This window comes from Leptodactylus fuscus, chromosome 2 (genome assembly GCF_031893055.1).
Source record: "Leptodactylus fuscus isolate aLepFus1 chromosome 2, aLepFus1.hap2, whole genome shotgun sequence".
NCBI classification, from domain to species: Eukaryota; Metazoa; Chordata; class Amphibia; order Anura; family Leptodactylidae; genus Leptodactylus; species Leptodactylus fuscus.
The window spans coordinates 148,083,743-148,108,447 of record NC_134266.1 but is presented as its reverse complement, the minus strand read 5'-3'; the positions used below and the strand labels follow the sequence as shown (position 1 = coordinate 148,108,447).

General features: G+C 41.8%; 1 pseudogene; it reads left to right on the top strand.

Moving 5' to 3' along the window:
• The window catches only part of LOC142195269 (multidrug and toxin extrusion protein 2-like), a 40,201-nt pseudogene extending 16,270 nt beyond the window's left edge, over positions 1-23,931 (top strand).
• The last annotated feature ends 774 nt before the right edge of the window (positions 23,932-24,705 follow it).

The window sequence follows — 24,705 nt, the reverse complement described above, 5'->3', positions numbered from 1 at the left end:
ACTGATGGATTCACATTGCAAAAGCAAGCGAGTTCATTTAGAGTACCTATGTTTACAAAAGGACAAAACCCACAATCTCTCCTTAGGGATCGTAGATGTGTATTGAATGAAGCAATGTTGAAGCCGTGTTGTATATTTATTATTTTGTGTTTTCTGTTGCAGTCTTTGTATCATTTCTGAATATGTACATAGCTATAAGGCTTGGTTCACATCTGCGTTTGGTATTCCATTCGAGGAGTCTGCTTGGGGACCCCCTGAATGGAATACTAAATGCATTGACAAGCGGTGAGCAATAAAAGCACATGGACCATATAGACTATAATAGGGTCAGTGTGTTTTCCGTGCGGTTTCTGCATGAGTCATGTGGAGAGGAAAGTAGTTCATGAAGTACTTTTCTCTCCACATAACTCGTGCGGACACCACGCAAAAAAACACATGGACCCCATTATAGTCTATGGGGTCCATGTGCTTTCATAAACTCACCACTTGTCAATGCATTCAGTATTAAACCAAGCCTGACTGATTGAAGGAGTGCTCCATTTGTAATCATGGAGAGATGTGCTCTGTGCCCTGATCAGATGTTTCTCCCCGTTTACAAAGAAGCTAGGGAAGAGATGCTGCTGCTGCTCTACCCATCCCCTTACTCCATCTGTGTCTACATAGGTGACTCAGTGAGATACTGTAAGTGCAAAACTTACAGATCTCTGTATCTGGCAAATATATGGTGCTGCCCCATGTGACTTTCCTTTAGCTTATCAATTCTCACTGTGCTTTTCTGTGAACCCCAAACTGAGAATCTCAATGCCCTCTTGTGGACGTCAGATCATGATCCTTATAGGATTGCATTGAGAGCCTAACCTATGTGGAAATGGGGAAAGGGGAAGGGGATTTGTATTTATATATAATACAACAAAAACTTAATTTTCTCTTTGTCTTTCCTCTAGGGGTTCAGCTTGGGCAAATACAATCTCCCAGTGGGCAATGGCTCTTTCTCTGTTTATATATATAATTGTGAAAAAACTACATGTCAAAACATGGGGAGGTATGTTTACAACTGGAAGCATGGATTTCACATTTTACCCAAGTATATGTCAGTGTCTAAATTTCAAGTCAATTTCCCTACAGAAATCTTCTACTACATGGGGAATTGTTGAAATATCTTCTGTATGCATTATACTGAAATCCACTAGGGATGTCCTATACACAGGTTTACATTTTGTACAATTTTTACATTTACCCTTAGGTATCTTTTAGACCACATGTTTACTTTCAACTTACTGTATGTGATGGTAAATGGATACAAAGACCCCTATTCATTGGATTGGATGAAATCTGATGGGATTTCCTGCCTTGCTATGTACAATAGACTGCACTATTTCAAAAGATGGTATACATTTAATAGAAAAACTGCACCATAAACGTTATAAACATAAACATCTAGGGGTGAATGCCACTCTGCGGCATCCCATTTTTTCAATTCAACGCATCCACCAGCTCTTACTAGTTGAAATAATGTAGTATGGAAAAAGCCTTAGAATATTTATACTGACCTTTCAGTAACTTGCTTTGTTCCTAAATACAACCAGATGGTTTCAGATCAAACACCAATGACCAATGAGTATATATAAAAAAAGGAACAATAAATAGATTTAGACCATTTTAGCCACAGGCAGTGGTGAATCTAGCCTTTCTGCTGCCTGAGGCGGACGATTGAAAGAGGCCCCTCCCCCCCCCCCGAATTGAGTCCGGTGGGGGGGATGTTGTTCATCTTTGGATTGTCCGCCTCAGACAGAAGGGGGGAGGGGGAACATTACAATAAATAAAATGCAGTAATACTCACAGGAGACGTCTCCCCACATTTTCCCGTCTTTTCCCTTTGGACAGCCATGACCACTTCTTTCAGCTGTGTCTTGACTCTGTAAAGTTTAAAACATAGATATCTTTGACTCTTCACTTCTCCACGCACCCAACCCCTATATATATATATATACATATATATCCCACAGCGACCCCTGCAGCTTATATTATGCCCCACAGTGGCACAATAGACTGTGGGGCATAAAAGAGGTTGCAGGGGGGTCCGCTGCGGGGCATAATAGAGGTTACAGGGGCCACAGTGGACCCTTCAAGCTCTATTATTATACTCAGGGGTCTTTTCAGACCCCCGAGTATAATAATCGGAGCCCCAGGGGAGATGAGGGAACACAATAAACACTGTTACTCACCTCTCCGGGATCCGATGTTAAAGAGGACCTTTCATGGGTTGCAGTTTTATATACTGCTGGAAAGCTGACAGTGCGCTGAATTCAGCGCACTGACGGCTTTCACAGTCTGTGCCATGGGTGAACAGCTAACGGTGCCGGTACCGTAGTTCTTCACAGTCAGAAGGACGTTTCTGACAGTGTGTCAGTCAGTAACGTCTTTCTTCCCAGCAGTGCCTATAGTGCTGTGCTGTGTGAGCAGGTGCTCACAGTGCTCATCTATAGACGAGTATTATCAGGAGGGGAGGGGGTGTTCCTCCCCGCTCACACAGCACAGCGCTATAGGCGCTGCTTTGAAGAAGGACGTTCCTGACAGACTGTCAGAAACGCCCTTCTGACTGTGAAGAGCTACAGTACCGGCACAGCTAGCTCTTCACCCGGGGAACAGAATGTGAAAGCTGACAGTGTACTGAATTCAGCGCACTGTCGGCTTTCCAGCAGTATATAAAGCTGCCTTTGCCCAAATTCATGAAAGGCCCTCTTTAATCCTAGCAGGCTTTGGGCCTATATGGTAATATCCCAGACCACGTAACGTCTGGGTATTACCATATAGGCCCAAAGCCTGCTAGAATTAACTTCAGATCCTGGAGAGGTAAGTAACACTGTTTATTATGTTCCCTCACCTCTCCTGGGGCGGTCTGAAAAGACCCCCGAGTATAATAATAGCGGAAGTGGGATCGCGGCCTGGCCCGAGCCTGTTCGCTGCCGGCCTCCACGGCTTATAGTACAAGGGGAAGCGGGGGCAGCAGTGAACAGGTCCGGGGAGGTTGGTAAATAGGCTGCTACCTGCTGGAGATACTCCAGCAGGTAGAAGCCTATTATAAAACAAAAAAAATGTTATTATACTTACTGATCTCACTGCTGCTCCCGCTGCCTCCATGATCCTCTTCTCTCGGCAGTCATCAGGCCGCCTATGCTGATACTTAGACGTCTGAACTAGCGCAAAGAGAGCGGCAGATCTCCTTGCTCTGGTTCAAAGAAAAAAAAGTAAAAGAAAAAGAAAAAAAAAATCGCCCGGGCTGCTGCCCCCCTCCGGAGCGCCGCCTGAGGCGAGCGCCTCACCTCGCCTCATTAGAGGTGCGGCGTTGTGCACCCCCCTGCGTCATACCTTGAAACCGGCCCCTCTTTTTCTTGCGTGCCGAAAATTCCTCCTCCTCTCCCCCTGTAACCGCCTCCAGCGTCTCTCATCTCACTCCTGTACATTGAAATCTCGGGCATGCGCAGTAACACTCCCTTCTAAGCGCTACTGCACAAGCCCGAACGCCATTTTCTTGTGGACAGACGAAGAAAGCACGCAAGAAATGGTGATGAGAGTCGCTGGAGGCGGTTACAGGGAGAGAGAAAGAGGAATTTTCGGAGCGCAAGCAAGACGGGGCGGTTTGAAGGTATGACACAAGGGGGTGCGTATAAGTTTCTGTTTGGGGAGTGTCCAAGCAGACTCCCTGAATGGAAACCTGAACACAGATGTGAACCGGGACTAAGCATCACATTATAAAATACAATTTTAGTATGTATAATGGTAGACATGTATAGAAGCAAATACAGATAGATAGATAGATAGATAGATAGATAGATAGATAGATAGTTGTATCTACTCACACAGTCATATACAACATACACACACACACCTATCTACACATATACAGGACTCACACAGTATATAAGACACATAATGTAAACACATATACACATATTTTACCCAAGAATATATACTTACCTTTGGCTGAATTGCTGGGAGCAGGGGACATGGAGGAAACTCTTGTGCAGCTCTGCCTGGCAGTGGAGTAAGCTGACATCGCAAGAGACTTCTCCCCTCACACTCCGATGCTGAGGGGGAGGGGCGGCACAGCAAGCTGACGTGTGCAGGGAGACTTTTACAAACAGCAATTGGCAGACCCCCCCTAATGCAGACCCTGGATAGATGCCGAATTTCAAAAGGACCTTTGATGACATCATCACTGACATCATCAAAGGTCCTTTAAATTTAATACTGTTTAGGTAAAAAAAAAAAAGTCCCATGGCTGCAGCCCTCTCCCAAACTGCCTCCCTGAGGCGGCTGCCTCATATCGCACCATTAGAGGTACGGCCCTGGCTACAGGCATAAATCAAACACACAAGTATGCAATCTATATAGATTATCATTTGCAGTAGAGTACAGTGCACTGAAGAAGTTAGTGCATTTAAATATGGGACCATCTTAAGATACTATATTTCCAAGAAGCCAAGGCCACTGATTTGTAAAATGGAAATGCCTTTGAGTAACAACAAATCAGATGCCAGAAACATAAATATTCTCAATTTTCAATTGTTACACTTCTAATTAAAGCAGTATGTTGATGCAAGATCACCCTAAAAACTATTCTCTGGCATCTTCATAGATGAGGATTTCATGTTTTAGTACTTAAAGTCAAGCCTGAAGTGACCAAGCAAAATGAAATGTTGACTGTATAAACATACTGGCATTAGAAAAGCGGTTTCTAGATTACTGGATCACATCTCAAATCATTATCTTGTATTTACATATCTAATGGGCAGTTTTTCGTTTTAGTTCAGTTTTGGGTCAGGAGTTTTTTGAGTCATGTCTATTTTTTTTCTTAAATGTAGATTGTGAGCCCCATATAGTGATCACAATGTATCTTTTTTTTTCCTATCAGTATGTCTTTGTAGAATGGGAGGAAATCCACACAAACACAGGGAGAACATACAAACTCCTTGCAGCTGTTGTTACTGGCAGGATTTGAACCCAGGACTCCAGCGCTGCAAGACTGCAGTGCTAACTGCTGAGCCACCATGTTGCCCCATAGCTACATAAACGTTTGACAGGAAAGTTGCTAAGTCTATACAGAGAGCCCAGAACTAGCAGCAATATTATAAAGTGATGGAAAGTTTAGAAAAATTTAAGCAATTGTAAAAGCAAACAGAGACTAGCGCTATACAGTATTCATATTTTCACATTTCTTATTACGTAGCTTTTGTTTGCACTTATATGCTTAAATGTAGAGACAAAATATCATGAAAATGATTAAATCTTGCAGGGTGGTCCAAAGACTGTCTTCAGGAATGGGGGCAATTCATGAGCTTAGCCATCCCCAGTGTGCTAATGGTGTGCGTTGAGTGGTGGAGCTTTGAAATTGGAGGTTTTTTGGCAGGTAAATTTCCAAATCAATTTTTTTTTTTTGTTTGAATCTAATCCAACCTCTTATCCAATGTAGACTAATAGGGATATTACAATAGCTAACTCCTAAACCATCATATGTAAAAAGTGTGATGTATTACATGTTAGGGAGCGTTCACACTACCGTCATTGTCCGATGGTATGTGTCCGCGGCTAATGTCCGTTCAAAATCTTGCACGGACATTAGCAGCGGACACTAGTTGTGTCCGTGACATTTTGCATTCATTTAAATGGACATTGGGTGCATTGTTTTACACTCCGTGCCTGTCCTTAAGTGTCTGTTTGTAAAGATGTCCGACTTTTCAAGCGGACAGAAAAAACCTACATGTCGGGTTTTGCTGTCCGCTTGAAAAGTCAGACATCTTTAGGAACGGATACTTAAGGACAGGCACGGAGTGTAAAAGAACGCACCCGATCTCCATTTAAATGAATGAAAAATGTCACGGACACAGCTAGTGTCCATTGCTAATGTCCATGCAAGATTTTGAACGGACATTAGCAGCGGACACTACCTGTCGGACACCAATGGTAGTGTGAACGCCCCCTTAGTGTTCACTGGACATACTCTCTCTATGTACTAGCTATTTATTGATAATCATAATAATATACCTGTATATAATAGTAAAGGGTTTAAAGATCAGCATCTCCAAGTCCTACAGGGCATTCCAAAGCCTGAGTTAATACAAAACAGCTTTTACTTTATGCTCATGATTGAATGTATATTTTGGATAAAAAGTATAATTTTTTGTTTTCTGTCTTCTGATACAGCAATTTTCATCTCAGTAGAGAGATGTACTACAGACAAAATAACAAAATGCCGGTATATGGTGATAAATATCATGTTTACAAAGAAAACATATCTAGATTTATTAATGCCATTAAAAAATGTGCAAATATACTGAACAAATACAAATACAAACAAAATCATGAACAAAGAGGGGAAACAAAACTAAATCCTCACCCAATGGTAAGGGGTATATAGTAATAAGAAAATGAATACACAGTCCCAAAATATGCTACATATATAGGCAAACCAGTGGGTGAGTATAGCATACATGCATAAAATGAAATGTCAGCACAATACATGAGATGACCATAATAAGATGCATAAACCCACTACGCAGCCCTAATGAAAAGTGCACAAAAGGAGGGACCCCACACAGTGAAAGTATACCTATACCGCCGAAGCCATAAGGAGCAGGAACGCCCGACATACGTTTCGTCCACTGACGGGCTTTGTCCCTTGACAAATTTATAGTTTTATCATTTGAGCTGGATATGTTTTCTTTGTAAACATGATCAGTAAAGAGATGGCTATATAGCATGGGAATATTATGCTACACGATTACTACTACTACTGTTTTATTACTAAAATTTTATTTTGACTATACATTATTATAAATGTAATAACTAATAACATATCAGTGCAGACCATTGAAGGAAATTTACAGCAAATTCCTAACAGTGGGCCTAAACTCCATTCAGTAGACTGGAAGGCAGGGCCGATTTAACCATAGAGACAACAATGCACTTGCACAGGGCTCTATGGTAGCAGGGACCCATTTGGGAAAATGGGACAGTCCTGCATTGAGAAAGCTGCCCTGGGCTACCCCAACTCCAACTCATCTGTGTCCAACATCTGTTTCACCCACTGCCACTATTTGGCCCCTGTCCCTGGTGTCACAGGAGCAATAGGCAGGATGTTGTGACGTCACTTATGTTGCGCCAGTTGCTCTCTGAAGACTCCTGATTAGACCAGAGACAGAAGAGAACAGCAGGTGAATAGGGAAAGGTGAGTATTAGTTTTTTTTTCTTTATTTCTTTAATCTATTGTACTGGGGCAACTGGAGAGGGACTATGTATAATGAGGGGGACGATATATGATGAGGGGGGACAAGAAACTGTGGGTGCAGTTATAAGGGGACAGTATATACAGTTGGGGCAACTGCAGCTGGACAAGAAACTAGGGGCAACTAGAGGAGACAATATATGATATGGGGGTAACTGGAGAAGGACATGAAACTGTGGGAACAACTGGAAGGGGACATTATAACAGAATGTCTGGCAGCCACTTGGGGGCCTGTTAATATCTGAGGGGCTGCTGGGGGCAGGTTAATGTCTGAGGGGGACACTTGAGGGGAAGAACAGGTTAATATCTGAGGAGCGACAAGGTTTTCAGGTTAATGTCTGAGCAGCCACTGTGTGGTACAGGTTAATGTGTGATGGGTCATTATAATTATATGGGATGACTGAACGGGCATTTAACTGTAATGGGCCACTGAGTGGTATTATATGGTATGAGGCTACTACGGAGGCATTACACTATGTTGGGAGCACTAAGGGGGCATCATTTTGGCAGGTCAGTTATATATAGGTGCTAATGGGGGGCCACTTATGAAAGCTTTGCACTGAGCTCACCAATGTGTTAAAATGGTTTTGTTGGTAGTAGCTTTTTATGTTATCTTTAGCCTCAGCAAACTCACCACCTTCAGAAGACTACTTAAAAAAAAGACTTTCTTGTTTGCCTAGCCATGTAGAATGTATCTAGCAATGCATAACCAACATATTAGCACAAATATCTCATTTTAGGACTTATCAGTGTGGTAGAACTTGGAGGTCAGGCTGCAATGATGGAACTGGTGACAGTGTCTGTTATGGTAAGATACACATCATGTGATATTCCATACTTAATCATTGTTGTAATGATGATAATATAAATTATGTTTGATGTAGCACTGTGTATGATCTGGAAATAACTATGAAAGAATAGGAAAGACAAAAAGACACAGCTTTGCCTTCTGCTGTTATAATCACAAATTATTGATGGGATCTTAATATTGTTCTATTTATCAGATTTCTCCAGTTTTTATAGGGATACATGCTATCAATATGCAATACACGTTGGTGCTGAGTTTGCATCTTCATCAGGATTTCAGTTTTTCTGCAAGAGCAGAAAAACTGAAATCTTAACAGGGAACAGGGATAGATCCATCATATGACTAACACAAACAGAACCCATTGGACCCCACTGATTATAAAGGGGTCTGTCAGGCATGTGTTTGGATATCCTTCATTTGTTAGATGAAAAAGTTCTGCTCTCCATGATTTTCATGCAATTTACAACTGAGGTTTGGTTTAACTGAAGAATTGGTTTAGCAGTTTTTTTATTTACATGGTCAATTCTATTACACTTTTATCTATTACGCTGTATTGTTGGTATTCCAGGAGATCCCCAATTACTTGATGATGCTTTTTTTAACAGCTTCCAATAGGTTTGGGTACAGCGGCAAGTGTCAGGATAGGAAATGCTTTAGGAGCTGGTGAAGCTGAGCAAGCCAAAAAAACTAGTAAAGTAGTGCTATGTTTTGGAGGTAAGAAAATGTTATTTTCACATTGAAAACATTATATTTAAGAATTTACATCTGTTCAAGTAAAATTAAAATAAAAAAAAAGCAAAATAAGAATGAAAATGAGAAAAAAAATATAAAAATGATAAAACAAAAGTACCATACTTGGTGAAATAGATAGCACTATTATTGCAGTAGATGAAGGAAGGCTAAAAACTGTATTATGAGCTACAATACTGGAGCTGAGAAAGGTAGAAAACACTCCTACATACTTTCTTGTATTCTTGTCTCTTCTGTATCTCATTTTATTGTACTCCTTTTAATGTTTATTTTTAATTTAATTCTTTTCATTGTGTTCACAACCAGACATCTGAAATCAGGTTAGGACTAGAGATGAGCGAACAGTGAAATGTTCGAAGTTCGATTCGAGTAGTCGCTCAATACTCGACTGTTTGAGTATGAAGTAATACTGTCTGTTTCTGTATACCAAAAAAGACACTATATACTAAATGTGTAAATAATAGTGTCACATACTGTACACAGAAATTATACTGTCATATACATATATATAATGCTAGTAAATTCAATGCAAAACAGTACTGCTGCTATATACTATGCACAATCCAGCAGTTATATACTATAGCTTTAAGTCACAATGGTAACAATTGGGACTGGTTCGTGAAATATAGGGTGAAGCCCTAGAGCATTGTTTTGTGGCATTGCGTAAAAGGTCCTGACTAGAGATGAGCGAGTAGTTAAATACTCGATATTCGAATCCTATTATACTCTATGGGGGAAAAATGCTCGTTTCAGGGGTAGGCAACATTCGATCAAATTGAACTTACCAAGTCCACGAGTGAGGGTCGGGCTGGATTTTCCAAGAAGTCTTCTCCGTACAGCGTCTCCGCGGCATCTTCTGGCTCTGAATTCACTCTGCCAGGCATCGGGCCTGGGCAGAGCCGACTGCGCATGCCCGCACTACAAGAAAATAGCCGCTTACAGTCAAAGCGGCCATTTTCTTGTAGCGCGGGCATGCGCAGTCGGCTCTTCCCAGGCCCGATGCCTGGCAGAGTGAATTCAGAGCTGGAAGACGCCGCGGGGACGCTGTGCGGAGAAGACTTCTAAAGGTAGGAGAAGAACCAGCGTTGATTGGCCGACTGCATAGCATTCGGCCAATCAACGCTGGTTCTGCAACGAATTTTTCCATTCGAATAGCGAGTAGTATTCGATCGAGTACGAGTATTTCGAATACCGTAGTATTCGAGCGAATACCTACTCGATCGAATACTACTCATCTCTAGTCCTGACACTAAGCATATCAACCTAAGCAAATCATTTTCTTTTCACATTGTGATTTTGATATGATGTGTGCAACTTTATATTTTGTTTTATTTCTCAGTTTTGTCTGGTTTGATGGCTGGCTGCTGTTTAGCTGTACTGAAGAACTTAATTGGCTATGTTTTTACAACAGATAGGTGGGTAAAACTGCAAAAAAATTGTAAATGTTAGAAGATGAAATACATGCCTCCAAAAGTATTGAAAGTATTGTTATGCTGTTATAATATTTTTTTATATTATAGGGATGTTGTCGTCTTGATTTCACATATCATGATCGTATTTGCTCCATTTCACCTATGTGATGCAACAAATGTAAGTATACAAATTAAATGCAGCTTTATATAGAAAGTGAATATGCTAGGTAAATTGTGTAGGGTTACAATCATATCTTCACTTGAGACTCTATCAAAAGTTTACCAAAGAATCTGGACTTCATTATAGCCAATGGGTGTTGTTTTTATCTGTCATACAATGATTCTGGTGGTTACTTTACTTTCATTGGTCCATTCTTGTAAAATACTGACAGATTGAACATAACCTTACCCCCTGGTTCACATCTGCATTTGGGATTCCAGTCGTGGCGTCCGCTTGGGGACTGCCTGAACGGAAACCTATACACATTAAAAAGCGGTTAGTGAAGAAATCACATGGATCCCAAAGATTATAATGGGGTCCGAGTGGTTCCCGACCGCAAATATGAGCAAGATCTTAGACTAACCTGGTTTTCTAAATGTAACAAAGTTTCCTATTTAGAAAATGACTACATATTATTTACTGCAAATAACACTTTAGTAGTTGTGGAAAATTGCAAATATTTTAAGAAATAAAATGTGTAATAGCTTTTAAAAATTGTGTTGCAGATTACAAGTGGAGGAGTATTAAGAGGAATGGGAAGGCAAAGAATTGGAGCTATTACCAATGTCATAGGCTACTATGTTATTGGTCTCCCACTTGGAATTTCACTGATGTTTCTGGTGAAACTTGGAGTCATAGGTGAGATCACTAGCTGACTACAATGTTATACTTTCTACAATGTTGAATTGCTAATTCTTTCAGCACCTTATTTATGCAGGTGGTTCAGAGAAGTCCTTTTATTCAAGTACCTCAGTTGTTAATCTGTTATTACTCCTGCACCTATTGTAAGCCGATGGCTGGTCAGGTAATGGAGGGGGTGTACATCTCACCCAGACTACTAAGATGGGTGAGATGAGAAAACTCCAGAAGGAATGTTTGTTCTCAGCAGACAACTTTCGTCTGCTGAGCATTTTGGTAAATGCTCAGTATTGGGCTGGATTTTTAGGAATGGCAGGTAGGTTGGTAGTGGGACCTGTCATTCCACCCCCCTCCAGTCCACACTTTGGGGATGTTCCGGCAGCGCCTCAGCTGCAGAGAGTCTGCTCATCAAGGGAGCTTAAGAAGCCAGCTCCAGCAGTAGACTTTGGGGCAGAGTTTGGCTGAAGAGCCAAAGAAAGAGGTCATATTTTTGGAGCTGTGTCCTGAGTGATTCTACTGGCTTTTGGATTTCTGTTATTCTAGGTGAGGTAATCTATTCTATGTTTAGTTAGAGCCTAGCCTGGCAGGTATTTATTTTTGTATTGTTTCCTTTTGTTGCTGCACTATATTTTTGAGTGAAAATAAAACTCTACCTTTGTTTTGGACTAAAGAAACTGGACTTGTGTGTCTATGCCACCCCACCTAGCAACCCCAGACACTGACACTATATAATGATAAACCTATTTCTGAATGTATTTTCTAAGGGTTTTGGACCGGTATGCTTTGTCCAGTGGTTCTGCAAACCTGCATTTATGTGCCCTACATTTTGCGTATGGATTGGAATAAAGCATGTGAAGAGGTAATCATTTTTTTAGAGTATTAAAAGAGTTAATTATATATTGCCATGCATTATTACGCACATCTAACACTGAAGATAAGCAATAAATATTTTATTGGTAGAAGTTTATTTTCCACATTGCTCTTCATTGTTTTCATGGGCACAGTGGGATATTTCATGTAAGAGGCTATGTCTAAATGAACAACTAAATAAATGGAAAAATATAAAACTAAATTTTATTGATATATGCTAGCTTCAAATAATAAGACGCTGTGCACATACAGCCATTATCTATTGCCCAAGGAGCTGTATACATGCAACATTGAGTGTTATAATATATATGAACATATACAGCCGCCAAATTATAAAGGCAATAAGAGTCTAGCGTCCCAGTGTTACTATTGGTGAAGTAACATTAGTTAAGAATAATAAATGGCTGCCCCCAAATGCGCACTATGCACGCTATCACTATTAAACCAAATGCTGTCCTGGCAGAGATTGATATACCAGTAATCCCAGAAAGCTCCTTCAATTCCTAGGTCAGAACTGTAGAAAATTCCTACTTGTCCTGGGGAGTATAAATGTATGCACAAATGACAATATGTATACATAGGTGGTACTTAGGTTAATAGGACAAGACAAGGCTATGCAGATTTGTAGTTGTCACCTACTGTAGAACTTTCCCTAATTGTTGCTATATAATAAATCAGAGGAACATAGAAAGTTCTGTCTTGTTCATGGATGATTGGTTGCTGTCAGAGGTGTAACTTGAAACTAGTGGTGTAAATTGAAACCCCAGGGCAAAATCTGTGATGGGATCCGTCCTACCTTGTTCCATGTAGAGAGTGCTACTGCTGCAACCTCCATAGCTACGCAAGGTAGCATAGATGGATTAGATGGATAAGTAGCACTATTTCCTTTTAGACACAGCACACCTAGATAGTAATGAAACAATTAATCAGCATAAATGATAGTATAAGAACCCCCTCCCATTTCATTATTTCCTTGTGTTTTTACTGGACAAGTTTTTTTTTTATTATGTTGGGAAGATATGTTGTGCTTCCCCTTGAACTAAAAAAAAAAAAAAAGCAACATTTCAGGGTAAAACCTAATTTTGTATTTCTTATTCATTTTGCGGAACTAAGCATAGTTGGCATTTTGCTAACTAGCTAAGGGAGGGAAGATCATCATTTGGAAACCATATTAAGTACTGCCATGCAAAAGACAGGACTCTCAGAGTGGATGTCCAGATGATAATGTTTGATACATGTAGAAGAGAAACCCCATGAAGCAGCATTACAAATATCCAGGATAGATACTTTTGCATTTTCAGCCCATGAGACTGCTGTGAAACATGTAGAATGTGCCTTTGATGCAGTTGACAAACATAGGTTTGCTAAACTGTACGCATCTAAAGTATGAAAACATATTTGTTCTTCCATCTCAGGATGAGGATAGAAAACTGGTAATAAGTAGAGATGAGCGAACAGTGTTCTATCGAACTCATGTTCGATTGGATATTAGGCTGTTCGGCATGTTCGAATCGAATCGAACACCGCGTGGTAAAGTGCGCCATTACTCGATTCCCCTCCCACCTTCCCTGGCGCCTTTTTTGCTCCAATAACAGCGCAGGGTAGGTGGGACAGGAACTACGACACCGGTGACGTTGAAAAAAGTAGGCAAAACCCATTGGCTGCCGAAAACATGTGACCTCTAATTTAAAAGAACAGTGCCGCCCAGGTTCGCGTCATTCTGAGCTTGCAATTCACCGGGGACGGAGGTTTCCGTCCAGTTAGCTAGGGCTTAGATTCTGGGTAGGCAGGGACAGGCTAGGATAGGAAGGAGAAGACAACCAACAGCTCTTATAAGAGCTAAATTCCAGGGAGAATCTTGTCAGTGTAACGTGGCACTGACAGGCTCAATCGCCGCAACCCAGCTTTCCCAGCATCCTGAATGGAATACACTGACAGTGTATTCCCGTATACCCTATATATACACCCCAAATCCCCGTTCCAATGGTGTGCCCCCCCACCTTCACCCCAGAAATACCCTGCAAGTCCCCTAGCAATAGAATACACCCACTATTTTTGCTACTGCCATATAGTGCCATTGTCTGACTGGGAATTCCAAGAATATATTGGGTTTACAAATACCCTCATTTCTTGCTACTGCCATATAGTGCCATTGTCTGACTGGGAATTCAAAGAATATATTGGGGTTACAAATACCCTCATTTCTTGCTACTGCTATATAGTGCCATTGTCTGACTGGGAATTCCAATAATATATTGGGTTTACAAATACCCTCATTTCTTGCTACTGCTATATAGTGCCATTGTCTGACTGGGAATTCCAATAATATATTGGGGTTACAAATACCCTCATTTCTTGCTACTGCCATATAGTGCCATTGTCTGACTGGGAATTCCAATAATAGATTGGGTTTACAAATACCTTCATTTCTTGCTACTGCCATATAGTGCCATTGTCTGACTGGGAATTCAAAGAATATATTGGGTTTACAAATACCCTCATTTCTTGCTACTGCCATATAGTGCCATTGTCTGACTGGGAATTCCAATAATATATTGGGTTTACAAATACCCTCATTTCTTGCTACTGCCATATAGTGCCATTGTCTGACTGGGAATTCAAAGAATATATTGGGGTTATAAATACCCTCATTTCTTGCTACTGCCATATAGTGCCAGTTTCTGACTGGGAATTCAAAGAATATATTGGGTTTACAAATACCCTCATTTCTTGCTACTGCTATATAGTGCCAGTTTCTGACTGGGAATTCAAAGAATATATTGGGTTTACAAATACCCTCATTTCTTGCTACTGCTATATAGTGCCTTTGTCTGACTGGGAATTCCAATAATATATTGGGTTTACAAATACCCTCATTTCTTGCTACTGCCATATAGTGCCAGTTTCTGACTGGGAATTCAAAGAATATATTGGGTTTACAAATACCCTCATTTCTTGCTACTGCTATATAGTGCCAGTTTCTGACTGGGAATTCAAAGAATATATTGGGTTTACAAATACCCTCATTTCTTGCTACTGCTATATAGTGCCTTTGTCTGACTGGGAATTCCAATAATATATTGGGTTTACAAATACCCTCATTTCTTGCTACTGCTATATAGTGCCATTGTCTGACTGGGAATTCCAATAATATATTGGGTTTACAAATACCCTCATTTCTTGCTACTGCCATATAGTGCCAGTTTCTGACTGGGAATTCAAAGAATATATTGGGGTTACAAATACCCTCATTTCTTGCTACTGCCATAGAGTGCCATTGTCTGACTGGGAATTCCAATAATATATTGGGTTTACAAATACCCTCATTTCTTGCTACTGCTATATAGTGCCAGTTTCTGACTGGGAATTCAAAGAATATATTGGGTTTACAAATACCCTCATTTCTTGCTACTGCCATATAGTGCCATTGTCTGACTGGGAATTCAAAGAATATATTGGGGTTACAAATACCCTCATTTCTTGCTACTGCCATATAGTGCCAGTTTCTGACTGGGAATTCAAAGAATATATTGGGTTTACAAATACCCTCATTTCTTGCTACTGCTATATAGTGCCTTTGTCTGACTGGGAATTCCAATAATATATTGGGTTTACAAATACCCTCATTTCTTGCTACTGCCATATAGTGCCAGTTTCTGACTGGGAATTCAAAGAATATATTGGGGTTACAAATACCCTCATTTCTTGCTACTGCTATATAGTGCCTTTGTCTGACTGGGAATTCCAATAATATATTGGGTTTACAAATACCCTAATTTCTTGCTACTGCTATATAGTGCCATTGTCTGACTGGGAATTCCAATAATATATTGGGTTTACAAATACCCTCATTTCTTGCTACTGCCATATAGTGCCAGTTTCTGACTGGGAATTCAAAGAATATATTGGGGTTACAAATACCCTCATTTCTTGCTACTGCCATAGAGTGCCATTGTCTGACTGGGAATTCCAATAATATATTGGGTTTACAAATACCCTCATTTCTTGCTACTGCTATATAGTGCCTTTGTCTGACTGGGAATTCCAATAATATATTGGGTTTACAAATACCCTCATTTCTTGCTACTGCCATATAGTGCCAGTTTCTGACTGGGAATTCAAAGAATATATTGGGTTTACAAATACCCTCATTTTTTGCTACTGCTATATAGTGCCTTTGTCTGACTGGGAATTCCAATAATATATTGGGTTTACAAATACCCTCATTTCTTGCTACTGCCATATAGTGCCAGTTTCTGACTGGGAATTCAAAGAATATATTGGGTTTACAAATACCCTCATTTCTTGCTACTGCTATATAGTGCCAGTTTCTGACTGGGAATTCAAAGAATATATTGGGGTTACAAATACCCTCATTTCTTGCTACTGCTATATAGTGCCTTTGACATCAGGGATAACTCAGATCACACAGAGGAGTCAGGAATAGCATTCGATCCGTCACAGCTGGAGAGTAGGTCCACACATCTGTCCGCTTCATCGCGTTTAATGGAGGAGGAGGAGGAGGAGGAGGAAGAAGAGTTGTCCGATGATGTGATGGTGATACAGGAGGCTTCCGGGCAACTTCGAATCGTCCCATTGTTGCAGCGCGGATGGGTAGACATGGAGGATGAGGAGGAAATGGAGATTGAACTTTCCGGTGGGGCCAGAGGAGTCATGCCAACTAACACTGTGGCAGACATGGCTGAGTTCATGTTGGGGTGCTTTACAACCGACAAGCGTATTGTCAAAATCATGGAGGACAACCAGTATTGGATCTTTGCTATCCTTGACCCCCGGTATAAAAACAACATCTCCTCTTTTATTCCGGTAGAGGGGAGGGCCAATCGCATCAATGCTTGCCACAAGCAATTGGTGCAGAATATGATGGAGATGTTTCCAGCATGTGACGTTGGCGGCAGGGAGGGCAGTTCCTCCAGTAGGCGACCAAGTTCTCACCGGTCCACACAAACGAGGGGCACACTGTCTAAGGTCTGGGACACCTTGATGGCACCCCCTCGCCAAAGTGCCGCCACGGAGGGTCCTAGTGTCACCAGGCGTGAGAAGTATAGGCGCATGTTGCGGGAATACCTTTCCGACCACAGCCCTGTCCTCTCCGACCCCTCTGCGCCCTACACGTATTGGGTGTCGAAGTTGGACCTGTGGCTTGAACTTGCCCTATATGCCTTGGAGGTGCTGTCCTGTCCTGCCGCCAGCGTCCTATCTGAGAGGGTGTTCAGTGCAGCCAGTGGCATCATCACTGACAAGCGCACCCGTCTGTCAGCTGAGAGTGCCGACCGGCTCACTTTAATAAAAATGAACCACCACTGGATAGAGCCTTCATTTTTGTGCCCACCTGTGTAAAGCACCCCAACATGAAACTCCATGTCTGTGCTCAACCTCTCCAATTCCTCCGCATCCTCATACTCATCCACCATAAGCATTGCACAATTCTGCTAATACTAGGCTCCCTCCACCCTGATTTCCCCCAACTCTGCTGGTTAGAGGCTCCCTCCACCCTGATTTCCCACAACTCTGCTGGTTAGAGGCTCCCTCCACCCTGATTTCCCCCAACTCTGCTGGTTAGAGGCTCCCTCCACCCTGATTTCCCCCAACTCTGCTGGTTAGAGGCTCCCTCCACCCTGATTTCCCCCAACTCTGCTGGTTAGAGGCTCCCTCCACCCTGATTTCCCCCAACTCTGCTGGTTAGAGGCTCCCTCCACCCTGATTTCCCCCAACTCTACTGGTTAGAGGCTCCCTCCACCCTGATTTCCCCCAACTCTGCTGGTTAGAGGCTCCCTCCACCCTGATTTCCCCCAACTCTGCTGGTTAGAGGCTCCCTCCACCCTGATTTCCCCCAACTCTACTGGTTAGAGGCTCCCTCCACCCTGATTTCCCCCAACTCTGCTGGTTAGAGGCTCCCTCCACCCTGATTTCCCCCAACTCTGCTGGTTAGAGGCTCCCTCCACCCTGATTTCCCACAACTCTACTGGTTAGAGGCTCCCTCCACCATGAATTGGTCCAAACTGGGCTGGTTAGAGGCTCCCTCCACCATGAATTTGCCCAAACTGGGCTGTTTAGAGGCTCCCTCCACATGAATTTGCCCAAACTGGGGTTTTTAGAGGCTCCCTCCACCATGAATTGGTCCAAACTGGGGTTTTTAGAGGCTCCCTCCACCATGAATTGGTCCAAACTGGGGTTTTTAGAGGCTCCCTCCACCATGAATTGGTCCAAACTGGGCTGGTTAGAGGCTCCCTCCACCATGAATTTGCCCAAACTGGGCTGTTTAGAGGCTCCCTCCATCATGAATTTGCCAAAACTGGGGTTTTTAGAGGCTCCCTCCACCATGAATTGGTCCAAACTGGGGTTTTTAGAGGCTCCCTCCACCATGAATTTCCCAAAACTTGGCTGTTTAGAGGCTCCCTCCACCATGAATTGGTCCAAACTGGGGTTTTTAGAGGCTCCCTCCACCATGAATTTGGCCAAACTGGGGTTTTTAGAGGCTCCCTCCACCATGAATTGGTCCAAACTGGGGTTTTTAGAGGCTCCCTCCACCATGAATTTGCCCAAACTGGGCTGGTTAGAGGCTCCCTCCACCATGAATTTGCCCAAACTGGGCTGTTTAGAGGCTCCCTCCACCATGAATTGGTCCAAACTGGGGTTTTTAGAGGCTCCCTCCACCATGAATTGGTCCAAACTGGGGTTTTTAGAGGCTCCCTCCACCATGAATTTGCCCAAACTCTGCTGGTTAGAGGCTCAATCCACCCTGATTTTCAAAACAAATGTTGGTGCCAACCTCAACTTACTACAAGGGCCAAATTCACTGCTGGTGACAAGCTCTCCTCACTCCAATTGCCAAATACACATGTTTCAAGGTGTTTTCCTACTGTCTGAGAGGTGGTATTGAGTGTGTAAAGTGTGTAGTTGTTAGGCTGTGATGTTGGGGTAATAGAGGGTCTTTGGTGTGTTAGATGCCCCCAGACATGCTTCCCCTGCTGTCCCAGTGTCATTCCAGAGGTGTTGGCATCATTTCCTGGGGTGTCATAGTGGACTTTGTGACCCTCCAGACACGGATTTGGGTTTCCCCCTTAACGAGTATATGATCCCCATAGACTATAATGGGGTTCGAAACCCGTTCGAACACACGAACAGTGAGCGGCTGTTCGATTCGAATTTCGAACCTCGAACATTTTAGTGTTCGCTCATCTCTAGTAATAAGGATCCATTCTTCATATTCTGAAAACAAGAAATTTTAGGTATAAAATTTGGCAGAGTTCTCAGAAGAACCCTATTTAGTAGAAGTCTTAGGTATGGACTTTTTGACAATAAGGACTCTAGTTGTCCTGAATAGGTTCAAATGGATAAGATGTTAAGGCATTGAGTATAACAGCTAAATCCCAGACAGGTACAAGAGGTTTAACCTCCGGCCTCAAATTCCTAATTGCTTGAATGATTTGTGCAGGCAGTGCGCGTCAAGCACACGGACCCCATTATAGTCTATGAGGTCTGTGCACTTTGACAGCACAGTGCTTGCAATTGCGATTGTTATTCCGTCCAGGGGTCTCCATGCAGACTCTCACTGGATGGAATATATAAGCTAGTGTGAACCAACCCTTAGACCAAAAGGGTGTGCTTTTTTCTTCAGTTTTTCTGAGGTAGTAGTTCTGAATTTTTGATAGGGTCCACCACAATCCATTCGTCTATTATTTCCTCTCTTCGGGAGTTTAGATTATTTGCAGCTATTTTTAAGGTATGTAAGGGAAAGTCAGGAAAAAATCTGCAGCAAGTTTAAGTTAAAAAAAAGTTGCTCCATTAGCTCTTCCTTTGGAATGACATCTTGAATAGATCTTCCCAACTGGCTTAACCATAATCTCAGAGCCCTGGATACAGGAACGGCTGCCATGGCAGCTTTAGATAAATCTGCTAAAGCTACATATGTTTTTTTTTTAGAAAAATGTCAGCTCCGCGATCCATTGCATCTTTAGGCTGGGGCCCTATGTGACGTAAATGCCATGAAAAAAAATGCAGTGTTTTACAGTCTAGCTAATCCTATCCACACCTTGTGGAAAAAAACACATTGCCATTTTCAAATCACAGCATGTAAATTATACCTACAGAAATCCGGCAGTTTCCCTATAGATATAATGAAAGCAGAAATGCCACAGAGGTTTCCATTTTATTACTTTTACTGAATAGTGCTGTAGTAAAAACTGTGATGCATTGCCCGATGCGTTTTTTTTTACGGAGCGCTTTTTTGCTGTGGTCCACTATGTGAATCATTTGCTGGAAAAAAAGGATTTTCTATAAAGGTTTGCAGCTGCTGGATCAACACTGGCTGGCTTTCCCCAAGCTTCACGTACCCAGGATTTATTTTGTACACAGTTTTAAACCTAGAAAAAAGCTCACATCTTCTAGCTGGAAATTTTCACTCCATCTCTATAATGGATTTCAAGACTGAATGCCCCAGAAGGACTGTAGCCTTTCTTTTGGGGAAATGAAACAAGCTCTCACTTTCCAGAGAAGATGGGACAGCCTGTCCTGTTTCCATAATTTTTTTTAACATTTTTAATTAACTTAACAGAATTTTCTTTTTAAACAAATAATTATCTTCAGAAATCGCTATGTCTGTATCTGATTCTGATGTCTGACGTTCCTTCTTAGAGAAGTTAGAAAAATCAAAGAACTCAGCAGACTTTCGCTTGAATTTTTTAGATTCTTTTCTTGCTAGATATACTTGATTTTAAAAAAAGAAACTTTTTACATCCTTATCAGTCATCTGTTCATCCTCAGAAACAAGCGTGCAAACACTGCATACGTTGGAAGGGTTAATCCTCAGAAAGATGTAGAAGACAGCTAATGCAGTGTTCAGATTTAGTCTTCTGCTTAGTTTAAAAAAAGCATGAGAACTGATAGGAGAGTCTTGACACAAACTAATCATACTTCAGGCACATGGTCATCAGGTAACAACTGCTGACATACAATACAGCTCCTATGCTTCTTACAGAGTTTTTTTTTCCACTGATCATCTGCAACATATAGAAGAGGACTTTCTTTAGTATACATACAGGAGGAGATATAGTGCAGGAAAAGCCCTAGAAGGGTGTTTTTACATTAGATCTTTGAGGATTCAGCTTGCCAGGCACTGCGTACCGGCCTCATTCATCAGGAGGGTTAAATGCGCTATTCTGGGTTAGGAGAACTGCCGCCACCGTGATACAACATACCTGCGCTATCAGCAATCTTCATTAGCTGTAATAGGTAATCTTTTCAGAGTAACAGAGCTTTTACTTCTGCTTCTCCTGCTCCTGACATCCTGGGCATGTGCATTATGCCTGACCTGGAATGGCGGCCATAGCCGCATAATATGAAGTACCACGGTATACTTATTCTTCCATCAATACTGCCATGCTAGTCTTGCAGCAGCTCACACTTACTCAGAGGAGCCTTCAGGCATATAAAACGCTATCTGAGAACCTCAGACCTATTCTGGGAACATCTCTGGATTAAAAATAAAAATCCTCTATTAGGTTGGGAAACGTCACGATTTGCTCGTAACGGAAATGCCATGGGAAAAATCGCAGTGTTTTACAGTACAAGCAAAGTGGATGGGATTCAAGCAAATCCCATGCCCACTTTGCAATAAAAACCGCGGTGTGGACACACTGCGATTTCCAAAACCAGCACGGTTTCTTAATCGTAGCATGTCAAGTATATCTACAGAAACGCCGGCGGTTTCCCCATAAATATAATTATAACAGAAAGTCCACAGAGGAAAACTTCACAAACTTTCTGTTTAAAGCGTTGTGGGACGTCCCATGGAGCCTTAGCCTTAAAGTGAAAAACTCCCCTGTGGGCCACACTGAGGAAAAAATTAGGTCAAATAAAAGCACAAGGAAATAGTGAAAAGGGGTTTGTCCATATACCATTAATTATGCTAATTAAGTTTCATTAATAGTGGGACGATCTTAAAAGGAAAGAAGGCAGGACTACGTACCCATTTGTGCTGCTGCATAACAAATAAAAACTGCCTGATTCTTTAGTACTAGATCTTTCCCCTCATTTTAGAGCAAGTTGGATCAATCACTGACAACACTAATGAGTAAATTGTAATTGTATCTTTTTTTTTAAATCATGCACATGGCATAATATTCTAATTGTACATTTCATCGTTGCTAGGCTAGATACAGAGCAGGGGTGGAAACGAAAAAAACTCAAGAAAGAAGAAATGAAGATGGTAGTTGTGTTTCTAATGAATATGGTAAGTATATACATAATAATAGTAATATCATTTCATTAAATAAAATGTATTGTTCTTAGCTTCTATGGCTCTAGGACAGTGATGGTGAACCTTTTAGAGGCCGAGTGCCCAAACTGCAACCCAAAACCCACTAAATTATGGCAAAGTGCCAACACGGCAATTTAACCTTAATACTGTGCGGATCCACAATTGCGGACAGTTACGGACCCACAAATTACAGTCGTGTGAATGGGACTTTACAGAGCTTGTACTGAAAGGTAAAGATCTCTGCATTTGGTGTTTTTGAACAATTAATTTACACTATTTACATAGCACAGGATCTGTTTTACAGTGACCGTGCAAAGTGATTACAGCCTGTACTAATATCACGTCTGCTATAAAACAGATACTGTGTGATATAACTAGAGAAGGGTTCCCCCACACAGTACAATCTTCTCCGCAGTGGCCCCCATACAGTACAATCTGCCTTACAGTGGCCCCCACACAGTATTATATACTCCACTTTGGGCCCCCAGAAAGTATTATATGCTCCACAGTAAGCCCCGTCACAGTATTATATGATCCACAGTAGTCCCCACACACAGAATTATATGCTCCACTATAGTCCCCCACACTGTATTATATGCTCCACAGTAGCCCCCCACAGTATTATATGTTCTACAGTAGCCCCTCCGCCACACACACAGTATTATATGCTCCACAGTAGCCCCCCCACAGTATTATACGTTCTACAGTAGCCCCCCCCCCCCCCCGCACACTATTCTATGCTCCACAGTAGCCCCCCTTCTGGCACGTATGCCATAGGTTTGCCATCACAGCTCTAGGAGGTGTCTGCAATGATACTATATTTCTTAGGGAGCGTTCACACTACCGTCGGTGTCCGACATGTAGTGTCCGCTCCTAGAGGAACCCTGCATGCAGGGTTTTTCTGTCCGCTTGAGAAGTCGGACATCTTCTCTTGCGGACAGGAAAGGACGGGCACGGAGTGCAAAAGAACGCACCCGATGCCCATTAAAGTGAATGACAGGTGTCAAGGACACATCTAGTGTCCGCTCCTAATGTCCGTGACAGATTTAGAGCGGACACTAGGATTTTGTCGGACACCGACGGTAGTGTGAACGCCCCATTAGGCCACTTTTACATTGCCAGAATTTTGCATCAATATTTGTAAGACAAGACCAGGGGTTTGTACAAAATACAGAAATATTTACTTTTACTGTTTCCTTTTTATTTTGCAAATGATGTTGCAAAATATTGATCAAATACTGACCATATAAAAGTGGACTTAGACAATGAAATAAGCAAGAGAAAGATGTACTGTAATGTATAATGCACTCATTACCATAAAGGAATAGAACAACTATTGGATTAGGGCTTCACATGACTGAAAAATTTAAGGCTGGATCTTTTTTCGTGAATTAAATCTATTGATTTCTTTGCTTTTGTATAGGAGAGTCAAAAGAAGTTGATACTGAAAACAGAAATGCAGTTGTCTTGCGAAGTATTGTTTCTGCAGAGAGTGGTAAAGCAGAAGTGATGTCCGAAGATAATATACCATTAGAGGCATCCAATGTCATAGGAGAAGTACTATCTACAAACCAGCTGATCATCAGACGTGGACTTGCATTGTTTGTTTGTGTATCCATATTTATCATTGCGATTGTACTTAATTTCATTGCTACAAATAGGTAATGTTCAAGATGCCGGTCTCTAATATGTTCTTGAATTAGGACTCGTTCACATCTGCGCCCCGGGTCTCCGTTACGCAGGTTTCCATTTCCTGCCTGAAACTGGGCAGGAGACAGAAACCTGCAGTCATTTTTCAAACCCATTCGAATGAATGGGTTTGAAAAGTGTCCGGCCGTGAGCGCCAGTGAGCGTTACGTGCTCTCCGCGGCGAAACCATTTTTTTTTTTTTAACCGGACACAAAGTCGGACATGCAGGACTTTGTGTCCGGTTAAAAAAACATGATTTCACCGCAGAGAGCACAAAACGCTCACTGGCGCTCACGGCCGGACACAGTCTGACAGGTTTCTGTCTTCTGTCTGCAGAAGACGGAAATCTGAAAACGGAAATCAAGCACTGGTGTGAACCCAGAATAAGCTGCTGAAAATGTAAGAACGTCACCTTCCCTATACCAATAACACCTCATCGCTGGAAAGTTACATGGAAACAAATCAGAACGATAAAGAAGCACTCTGACAATTTTTATTCTCTGGCTCGATAGAAATGTAATATAGATTGTAGTAAATGTAAACTCATTTTACTGGTGACTGTATTTGTGAGCTATCCACTCTCTTACGGTCTTCAGCTTTATCATGTGACTGACACCCTGGGGAAGCTATACTAACTCTATATAAAGATAGGGAGATTTACTAAGCAAAATCTGCCAGAATTCTGGCATTACTTGCCTCCAAAATTTGTCTGAGGCTGAAGCCCCACGTTGCAAAAACGCAGCAGTTTTT